At 44.3% G+C, this 10,372-nt stretch overlaps 1 protein-coding gene across 1 annotated transcript in view; it reads right to left on the bottom strand.

Annotated features, from left to right (window-relative positions):
- Positions 1-9,619: 9,619 nt before the first annotated feature.
- LOC102007563 overlaps positions 9,620-10,372 on the bottom strand; it is an 18,799-nt gene continuing 18,046 nt past the window's right edge. The window contains exon 7 of the mRNA XM_013504742.1: positions 9,620-10,123. The gene's annotated coding sequence lies outside the window, so the exon portion shown is untranslated. The remainder of the gene's footprint in view (positions 10,124-10,372) is intronic.

Consider the following 10,372-nt stretch of genomic DNA (forward strand, 5'->3'; position numbering starts at 1 on the left):
CGGGGAGCCGGGCAGCGCCGGGAAGGTGGCTCAAAGAGAGGAGTTCTGACCCGGCTTGCTTAGGTGAGCGTGCCCTGGGGGAGCAGGAGGAACCAGAGCTCGAAAATCAATAATGTCAACAACAAAGACAGCCGCTGATCTTCCCGAGTGCCGGTGCTGCACGCTGCCCTCCCGCGCGCTACCCGCTGAGCCACCCGGCCGCGCCGATGTGTGCAGGCGCTGCTGCTGGCGGCGCCCTCCGCCGAGGGCAGAGGCCGTGCAAGCGTCCGGCGAGCCGGCAGGGCGGCTGACTTCGCCCGGGGAGCCAGGCTGCAGAACCGCCCGCCTCGGGCCAGGCGGAGCGCACGGGGAAGGAGTGCTGTCCAGTCCTTGGGAACAGCGAGCTGCTAGACGCGCAGGCTGGACCCGGGCTGATGCCTGGGAACACCGGGAGACACAACCGGGAGAGATACAACCGGGAAGGCTGCGTGGAGTCAGGTGGCTGAGGAGGGCGATTCTTTGGAAAGGAACCACAGGCGCGGAGAGATTAAACATTTACAAAGATGGGTCCCATACCAGTGTATAGAATGGCACAGACAAACCAGGGGAGATGTGGGCACAATTTCCTGTTATTTTAGTCGGCAGCTATAAGGGGATTTCTTGAGAAATGGCCACATCGGAGCAGAAAACAGGGCCTAAGGGTAAAAATATCACTAATGAGAGTCACATATAACGCATTCAGCAAGTAGCGGGCACACAGGAGCTGCATAATAAGGAAACCTCTTCTATAGTATTACCATAAAAGGAGAGAAGACCCTGACAGCGAGGAAAGTCTGATCTTAGATACGCACATGATTTTGTTTCTTCAGTTTACTACCCTAGAAATTCATGCCCAGGGTGAGTGCGGTTACAGAAATGTTAATGGATCCTTATTTGTATTATACTTAGTGTTACATAATATTTACTGGATTTAAAAAACCACAGAGGTATAAAGAAGTTTTAAATTTTATTTTTAAAATAATAAAACTACTAATTAATGTAGTAGGAGGAATGTTAATACGCTCATTTGTAAGGTAGGAGCTGGTATCCTGGAAGCTACTGTAACCCTTCTTTTCCTGCCCTCCCCTGACCCACTGTCTTGGAAAAGCCTAAAGGGTTCCTACAACCCCGTCCCTGAGCCTCTGGAAATTCCCTGCTAGCCATCAGGCACGCGCTGGGAGAGACAAGGTCGCTAGACTTCTGCCACCACCGCACTGAAGGTGACTGCAAGGCAGAGCACCACCCACCCCCCCACACCCCCCGCAGGATGAGGCAAGTATAGCGACCCTGCTGTTCCCCTACAGCACAAAATTAATGGGACACACAGTACTTAGTACTCAAAATACTCAGTATAACTATTAAACATATAATGCAACACTTAAAGACGCAAAAGAAATACACTGTAAACAAAATATCAAAATTTAAAACTGGGCGTGGTGGCGCGAGCCTGTAATCCCAGCACTGGGGAGGCTGAGGCAGGAGGACTGCGGTGAGTTTGAGGCCAGCCTGAACATATAGCAAGATCCTGTCTCAAAAAACAAACAAATAAAAAACCAAGGATTTAAATAAAGACAGGAAATCACCAGCAGAGTAAAAAGAAAACCCATAAATTGGGAAAAAATTTTAGCTTACTGTCCCTTGGACAAAGGGCTTCTATCTAGAACGTATAAAGAGTTAAAAAACATCAGCCCCCCCAGATGCAAAGACCCAATCCAAAAATGGGCGGCTGAGATGAATACACACTTCTCAGATAAAGAAATACAAATGGCAAATAAATACATGAGAAAATGTTCAACATCATTAGTCATTCGAGAAATGCAAATTAAAACAACATTGAGATTCTACTTTACCCCAGTAAGAATGGCTAGCATTAAGAAATCAACCAATCATAAATGCTGGCGAGGCTGTGGAGAAATAGGAACTCTTCTTCACTGCTGGTGGGAATGCAGACTGGTGAAACCACTGTGGAAATCAGTCTGGAGATTCCTCAGCAAACGCTGTCTAGAAGTCCCATTCAACCCAGCTATTCCCCTCTGGGTATTTTCCCAGATCTGAAAACATCATATCACAGCAGCATATGTACACCCATGTTCATAGCAGCACAATTTGTAACTGCTAAATTGTGGAAGCAACCCAAATGTCCATCCACCGAGGATTGGATAAGAAAATTTTGGTACTTTTATATAATGGAATATTACTCAGCTATAAAGAAAGATAAACTCGAGGCTTTTATAGGTAAATGGTCACAACTAGAGACCATACTCATAAATGAAATAAATCAGACCTGTGTGTGTAAGCATCGTATTGTCTCACTAGTGTAAGACCTGAAAGAGTGACTAAAAACTAGGAGGTATGATAGACATTGTGAAACGAAAGGAAAATGCTCAAATGTAAAGGGCAACTGGGGTCTGGGAAAAGAGAAGGGAAAGAAGGGGACATTACGTAACTATGTATATACAGGCTAGCTAACGTAGTTGTACTACTGTCTTCTGTTGCTCTACAGAAAGGAACAGTTAATGATTACTTGTTTGATCAATCTTATATGTCTGTTTTCCTGAGAAACCACTTTGAAGATATCAAAAAGTAACACAACAACCATGGTTAATTTCCTACCACTTGGTATATAACTCTGTTTTGTTTGTATTGTTCTTATGCTATTTTGTAAATGGATGTCTGTTAATATGTTTTCCTTCTTTTATTTTTTAGAATAAAAAAAATTCAAATTAAAGACAGGATTAGAATCTCCCTTTTGCTTCAGACTCCAACATAGCTCCTTATTTAACTTATTAACCCTAACTGAAAGAATATTTTTATTAGTGTTTCTCTTGACCTACTGTAGTTGGCGTCCCTTAAACGCTGCGGCCCAGGCTGGGGTCTCACTTCTCTTGCTCCTAGTCTCCCCACTTCTGGAAGTAGCACGGCCCGCCTGGCGCCAGGAGCGGCGCGCACGGGACCCTTTGGGGCTCCGGAGAGGAGCAAGCCGGGCGGGGGGTTGGGGTTGCGGGTACCAGGGGTGGAGAGCAGGGCGCCTCCTCCCCGCTCCTCCCCGCTCCTCCCCGCGCGCCGGGGCTTTGCACCCCGTCCCACTTTCTTCCCTCCCCTCTTCCCCCTCCCCCTTCCATCCCTCACCCCCCTTCCCATCCTTCCCGCGCCCCGCCCCCGCCAGCTCAGTTCGCTTGGGTTCCCTCGTGGGGACAGTGCATCAGTCAGAGCGACCCTGTGGCTTATGTCCTAGCTGCAGGGCAAACGTCTTCGCTATGGCCGCGTGCACGCAGGAGCCCTCCGGGAACGTTGGAGTAGTTCTTGCTGTAGGCCTGTGTGAGAGCTTCCGCCTGGCGGGGCTGGGTTTGACACGGGTCACTCAGTCGCAGGCTGCAGCCAGGGTTAGGTGGAAGGGTTTGGGTGTGCAGCTGATTTGATTCTGACTGTGTCTGGTCTGTAATGTACAAACAACATCTCATAGAGCCTCTAAAAATTGCATCTTGGTGATAACCAGCATCTTGCCAAGCGAAGGATTCTGGCTTGCGTGCCAAACCCTACCCCGTAAAGTCCTGAAGACAGCTGAGTACCTGGCGCCAGGCACTGATGGTACCTGGGCTGTTTCTTCACTGACCTCTGATGTGTTAAGAGTTCTTGACAAAGCTTACATACATACCTTTGTCTAGTGTAGCATGTAAGCCCCTTCCTCCCGTCTCTGAATCTAGGAATCCTGCGTCTTTGCTGGTCGGCCCAGGCTTCTATCCATTTTGTCCATTAATTTCTTAATAAATTGTATACTTTGTTAAAAAATTTTTAAAAATGCAGTAAAATTCAGCATACATTTAATCATTTTTAACCCGCTTGAAGGGCACAATTCAGTGGCTTTCCCGCGCTCATGCTACTGTGCAGCTGTGACCGCCAGCGCCGGAGCACTGTCACCACTCCCCAGATAAACCTGTAAACAGCCACTGTCTGCTGCCTCTTCCCTGCTGCCCCTGGGCGACTGCTATTTTTTCGCGTCTGTGAATTTGTAGGTTCTAGACATTTCACATAAAAATAATCCTATGTGCCTTTTTGTGCCCAGTTGTTTTCAGTTAGTGTAATGTTTTCAAAGTTCCTGTCTGTTGTAACATGTGTCAGTACCTCATTTCTTTTTTCTTTTGAGGGGTTGGGGGGAGGTATTTAGGATTAACCTTAGGGCATTTGCACTGAGCTACATCTCCAGCCCTTTTTTATTTTTTGAGATAGAGTCTGCCTAAATCATTAAGTTGTCCCAGGTGAGCTCAAACTTTCAATTCTACTGCCTCAGCCTCTCAGAGTGCTAGGATTACAGGTACATGTCATCATGCCTGGCTGTACCTAATTTTTTATATTGCCAAATAATATTCCATAGCATGGATGTACTGCATTTTGTTTATTTTTTATTAGTTGATGGACTTTAGGGTTTTTGCACCTTTTGACTGTTATGAAAAATTCCCCTATGAACGTTTGTATACATGTTCTTGTATGGACATGTTTTCTACTCCCTTGGGTACATACCTAGGCATGGTATTGGAGGGACATGTGGTAATTCTGTTTAACTTTTTTTTTGGGTGGGGGACCTGCCAGGAATCAAACTCAGGACCTCACACGTGCCAGGCAGGCGCTGTACCACTGAGCTAAATCTCCGGCCCCGTGTTTAACTTTTTGAGGAACTGCTACACTAAAAGACACAGTGCCATTAATTCTTCAGAATATCCCCCCTTGCTTCAGACATATTCATCCCATCATCCGTGACACTTTCTCAAGCTGTTCTGGAAGTCCTCTTTTGTGAGTGTCCTTCCAAGGTGTGTCCAAAAATGTAGAGAATGCCGCTGCCGAGTGCCACCCAACAGGAAAGCAGCTCACGAAACATTACAGCGTGTCCTCGTCTCCCTTATTCACCAGTACACCAAGGGGCTTCTGGCTCCTCCACAAGGCCAAAATGGCCGCGAAAGGGAAGCATTCTGATGGATTTAGGACATGGAGTAGCCACAGCAGTGTGGTCCATGACACGGAAGACTTCCGGAACTGCTTCAGAAAGTGTCAAGAATGATGGGATGAACGTGTCCAAAGTGAGGGGTATTTTGAGAGGGACCAATGGCCATGTGTCTTTTACTGTAATAAAATTTAAAAATTTAACATTTGCTGTATTTGTCAATCATATCTTGTATAGAAATGCAGCTTTTTTGGTATGTTGATCTTGGGTCCTATAACTTTGCTGAATTTCTCAGCTCTAATAGTTTCATTTGTGGTTCTTTAGGATTTTCTATGTATTATATTATGTCATCTGTGAAGAGAGATAATCTTTGCTTCTTACTTTACAGTTTGGATAATTTTTATTTCTTTTCTCTTTCTTCTTCCCTGTCCTTTCTTCTTTCTTTCCTTCCCTCCTTTCCTCTCTCTTGTCTGTTCCCCCCCACCTCCCCTTCCCTTGTTACTCTGCCTAGGACTTCCAGGACAATATTGAATAGAAACGGTGAGATCAGACACCCTTGTCTTATTTCTGATCTGAAGATCTTTTGGTCTTTCGCTACTGAGCATGATGTTATATGTGAGTCTCTTACAGATACTTTTTATGGTGTCAAAGAAGTACATTTGTATTACTAGTTTGTTGAGTGTTTTTGTCATAAAGCAGTGTTGGATTTTCTCTAATGCTTTTTCTGCCTTGAGATGATTATGTGGGCTTCTCCCCATTCATTTTATCAATATGTTCTGTTATTTGAATTGATTTTCATATGTTGAATCAGCCTTCAATGCTGGGATAAATCCCACGTGGTTGTGTGATCTAACCGTTTTAATATTCTGCTATACTCAGCTAGTGTTTTGTTGCAGTTTTTGCATTTATTTACACAAGGAATATTGGTTTCTATCTTTCATGTGATGTTTCTCTTTAGGTTTTGTGTAACAGTAATATTGGCTTCATAGATTAAGTCAGAAAGTTCCTCTTCTATATTTTGGTAGCGTCTGAGAAGGTATGATATAAGAAGATATATATTTGGTCTTTGTCCCTGATTCCTGGCACAGAGCTCCCAAAACCCTGTGTAAATTCCTGGGTGATAGGAATATCTGTTATTCATAACTAGCTGCTTCCCACCATGCCTAAGGTTGTGCTACTAACGTGACTCTTAGCAGCAGGCACTGTAGATGGCTTCAGAATGGGGATGGACAGTCGGAAGAATCAACCGTGTGCTCAGAAGGTTCGAACTTTCAGCCTCCATCCCACCCTGGATCTCTAGGAGAGGAGGAGGCTGGAGAGTGAGCTCAGGCACCAAGGGCATTGATTTGCTCAATCATCACTACATAATGAAGCCTCAGTGAAAACTCTTGAACAATGAGGTTTAGAGCACATCTGGGCTGGTGAACACATCAGGGTGCTGGGTGGGCACAGCACACCACAAAGGACATGGAGCTCTGTGCTCCAGACCCTTGGGAGGGCAGCACACTACAAAAGGCAGGGGGCTCTCTGCTCCCCTTGCTGTACGTGCCTCATTGTGTGGCTGTTCCTTTGTAATAAACTGGAGTGGTAAGTACAGTATAGCACTTCCCTCAGTCCTGGGAGCTGTTCTTATCGATCACAAACCAGAAGAGGGATTGTAGGAACCCTAACGTGTAGGTGTGTGAGTTCCATAGCATGGATGTACTGCATTTTGTTTATTTTTTATTAGTTGATGGACTTTAGGGTTTTTGCACCTTTTGACTGTTATGAAAAATTCCCCTATGAACGTTTGTATACATGTTCTTGTATGGACATGTTTTCTACTCCCTTGGGTACATACCTAGGCATGGTATTGGAGGGACATGTGGTAATTCTGTTTAACTTTTTTTTTGGGTGGGGGACCTGCCAGGAATCAAACTCAGGACCTCACACGTGCCATGACCTCGTGGTCAGCTGGATCTGAGGTGGAGGCATTCTTTTTGGGACTGAGTCTTTAACCCGTGGGGTCTCTGCAAATGCCAGATATTTAGGGCCAGAACTGGACTTACTTGTAGGACACTTCATTGGAGTGTTAGAGCACTGGAAAATTGGTTTTCCTCCATAAGTGAGATTTTATAAGCTTTTTATAAGTGAGCTTTTCCTTTATAAGTTAGCTTTTATGAGCTTTTCTCTAACCACTATTAAGATTTTGTTCTGGTGTTGGACTGCCAGTACTTTGACTATGATGTGTTATGACTAGGTTATTTATGATCATGGCTATTTGAGGGTTCTATATTCCTCACTTATATGTTAAATTCTTTTCCTTTACTTGGGAAGTTTTCTATTCTTTCAGTACCCAGGGTTTTTCAAGATGCCATTTGTGCTATTTTCTGTTTTTTTACTAATTCCAATTAATCTTTGATTAGTTTTCTTTGCATCATCTGGAAGCCGTTGGATCCCTTTTTCATGTTCTCTTTCTTTAAGGTATCCCGCAATTTGGTCACTAACAAACCCCCGTCTTCTACTTCTGACACTGTCCTCACAGTCGTAGTATTATTTGGGTGTGTGTCTTTTGGTTTACTCCCCTCGGACCAGTTTGGGAGAGCTGACAGTTTTGGAGGCATTTGTTGGCTTGTCTTCTCCTGTTTCTGATTTTGTTTGTGTTGCGATTTATGGGTTGATTTGTAGTAGAAAGTTTTCTTTCTGGTATGGAGGACTCTTTTGTCAATGTCTGCTTTTCAGTGATGTCCTCTGGGCATGGCTAACTATTGGCCCTTCCTTCTGTTCCAAGTTCCAACCATATCCATTTACTTGGGATGGGAGTCACAGGGTACTTGCCCAGCACCCAGTTCTCTAGGAGTGGACTACAGTATTATTAATGACCCCAAGGCAATCCGTATCAAAAATCAGGTTAAATAACCCTTAGTTATTGCAGGCTGATCAGGCCCACAATCTTGCAGACTAGTGGAAGGCGAAGGCTTAAATAAATGAGATGATGGAAATGATTTTAGGGCTCCAGGAGGGACTAACTCTCTTACAGCTTCAGTATTCTCTGAGTTTAGCCAAAGACTTCTCTGTGTGGCCCGTATTTATTTGGTTTTCAAACAAAGGAGGAGGATACTCAAGAAAACGTGGGACTCTCACAGGACCTTGGGAGAATTTTCCCAAGTAGTAAATTGTGTCAATCAGGAGAACTACCTTATCTTTAGGTTGGTATTTAGTGTAGGAGTGTGGAGACTGCAGCTGCAGCCTCCTTGTAGTAATTGGGGTTGGAGCCAAACATCTTCAGCTTTGACCTTATCTTGTCAGACAAGGTGCCTAAGCTTCAGACAACTCACAAGTAAACATGAAAAGCCAATTGGTTAATATTGGCTTAAATCCTGCTCAGAGCCATTTTGTAGTGGTCCCCAAGAAATCCAGACATTGTCACCTCAAAAACACTAATTAATAGCAACAGGTATGTCACTTTGGTTATAGTTATAAAATCAACATCAATTATAGCATGAGATACAAATTGAATATTTGCACACCCAAAGGACCAATAATGTATCACCACCCTTAATCATGGAACAGATCTATAAGTATAGTATGAACACTAGAACAAACCAAATATTGAACTACTATGGTATTGACCTACAGTTAATATCTACTAAATGGAACAACTTTATCTCTGCTAACAATAGAATAGTATTCAACCACAATAGTGTAATGTTAACTAGCTATCTAGAGATTCATAAAGCTTAGCAGTTATACTAGTAAAGATAGAAAGGACTGGGAAAGAGAGTGACAAAAGCAAAATTTAAAATTAATCAGTAGGCTATGAGGAGGAGAGAAAAGTGAGAGAAGGGTAAAAGGAGAACTTGAGGAGTGAAAGGAAATGAATAGTGTTAGACAGCAGTCCCAGGAAAGAACAAGCAAGGCCAAGAGAGATAAGCGGAGGACAGAATCCAGGAAATAAAAGAAAGAGAAAAGGAGGAGAAAAAAGAAAAGGAGAGAAAAGAAAGTGAAAGAAGAAAAAAGGCAGAAAAACTCCACCCCTCCAAAAAAAAACCTGATAAATGAAAGATTAAAATGATTTAAAAATAGATAAATCAAAAAGGATCAAATAAAAGAAAAAAATTCCTGCTTCTGAATGAGTGGTTTCTTTCCAAAATATGCAGTCTTGAGATCCAGTTCGTCACAGTTTTCTCCCTAGCTTTAGGGTCTGTGGGTTTTTGAGGCACCCTCCTGGCACCAGAGGCCCCTCTGTCCATTCACCCCAGGCTGTGGTTACTGCCCAAGCTGAGACGCTCCCTTGCCTGCTCCCACTGGTGGGTGGGAAGTGCTGCTACCCTTCTGCTAGGTGCAGGCCACTGGGCGGGGATTCACGTGGACTGTCGGATTTAGTGTTGGCAGTCATGGGAGGTGCTCTCCTCCCTCCCCAGGCACTCTCCTCATACAGGGTCAGGCCAGGTGCCGAGTCCTTACCTCTGCAGCCCCATAGCAGAGGGAAGCAAAATGTAGAGCCAGCGTGGAGTTGATGGGTGGTTGTGCCCCCGTGTTGGGGGCGCCGTGCACAGGCCTGCTTGCTTGTGTCCAGCACTACACATCCAGCACAGGCTTGCTTCTTGCTTGCACTGGACGCACACTCCATTTTGCTTCTTCTACAGTATTTTTTACATAATTTTTATTGGATTTCCAGTGAATTACAACTAATACCTTAATTTATAATAATCTAGTTTTAATTAGTGTCAACTAAGTTTCTATAGTATACAAAAAATTCTGCTGCTAAGTAGCTCTGTTTCCTACCTGTGTTGTTTTTATAACATCTGTATACATTTTACATATATACATTGTTTGGCCCCCACTCCTCCTCCAGCCCTGAGCACGCCTCTCTCCCTCTGAAACGCCCACCTCCCACCAGCATACCCCCTGAGAGTCAGGTGGGGCCTTAGGGTGTCCAGGTCAGGGCCATCGAGCACATTCCCAGAGTGGCCTGTGAGGAGCTGGGCCTTGGGATCCCCAGACCTCTGGGAATGCTCACCCACAAACAAGGTAATGCCTTGCTAGGCTGTCCTTAGGTCCTATGAGGTTGGAGACGGGGTAAGTAGGCAGAACCCAGGGAGAAAATTCACAGCTCAGAAAGTGATCCAGATCAGTTGATTGTTTTCCTTTTGGTGAGGGATGTGGTGTGGCTTTTGGCTTCAGTTACTGGAAAAGTTCAAAAGCAGAAGACATAGCTACGGCACTGCCATATGGGAACTTATATAAGCAATTGTTCTTATTGTCTACACCAATAAAAACAAAAAAAAAAGGGTGAAGTTGATTCATAACTCCTCAGACAAGGAATTTTCATCCAGTGACACATGAGCTGTTTGAAATTCACACTGTCCTAGCCCTCTCCCAAAGAAGTATAGTCTGACAATAATTTAACTTTCATAAATAATAAGTACATTATAA

The sequence above is a fragment of the Chinchilla lanigera genome, unplaced genomic scaffold, assembly GCF_000276665.1.
Source record: "Chinchilla lanigera isolate Chin_1 unplaced genomic scaffold, ChiLan1.0 scaffold00092, whole genome shotgun sequence".
Lineage (NCBI taxonomy): Eukaryota > Metazoa > Chordata > Mammalia > Rodentia > Chinchillidae > Chinchilla > Chinchilla lanigera.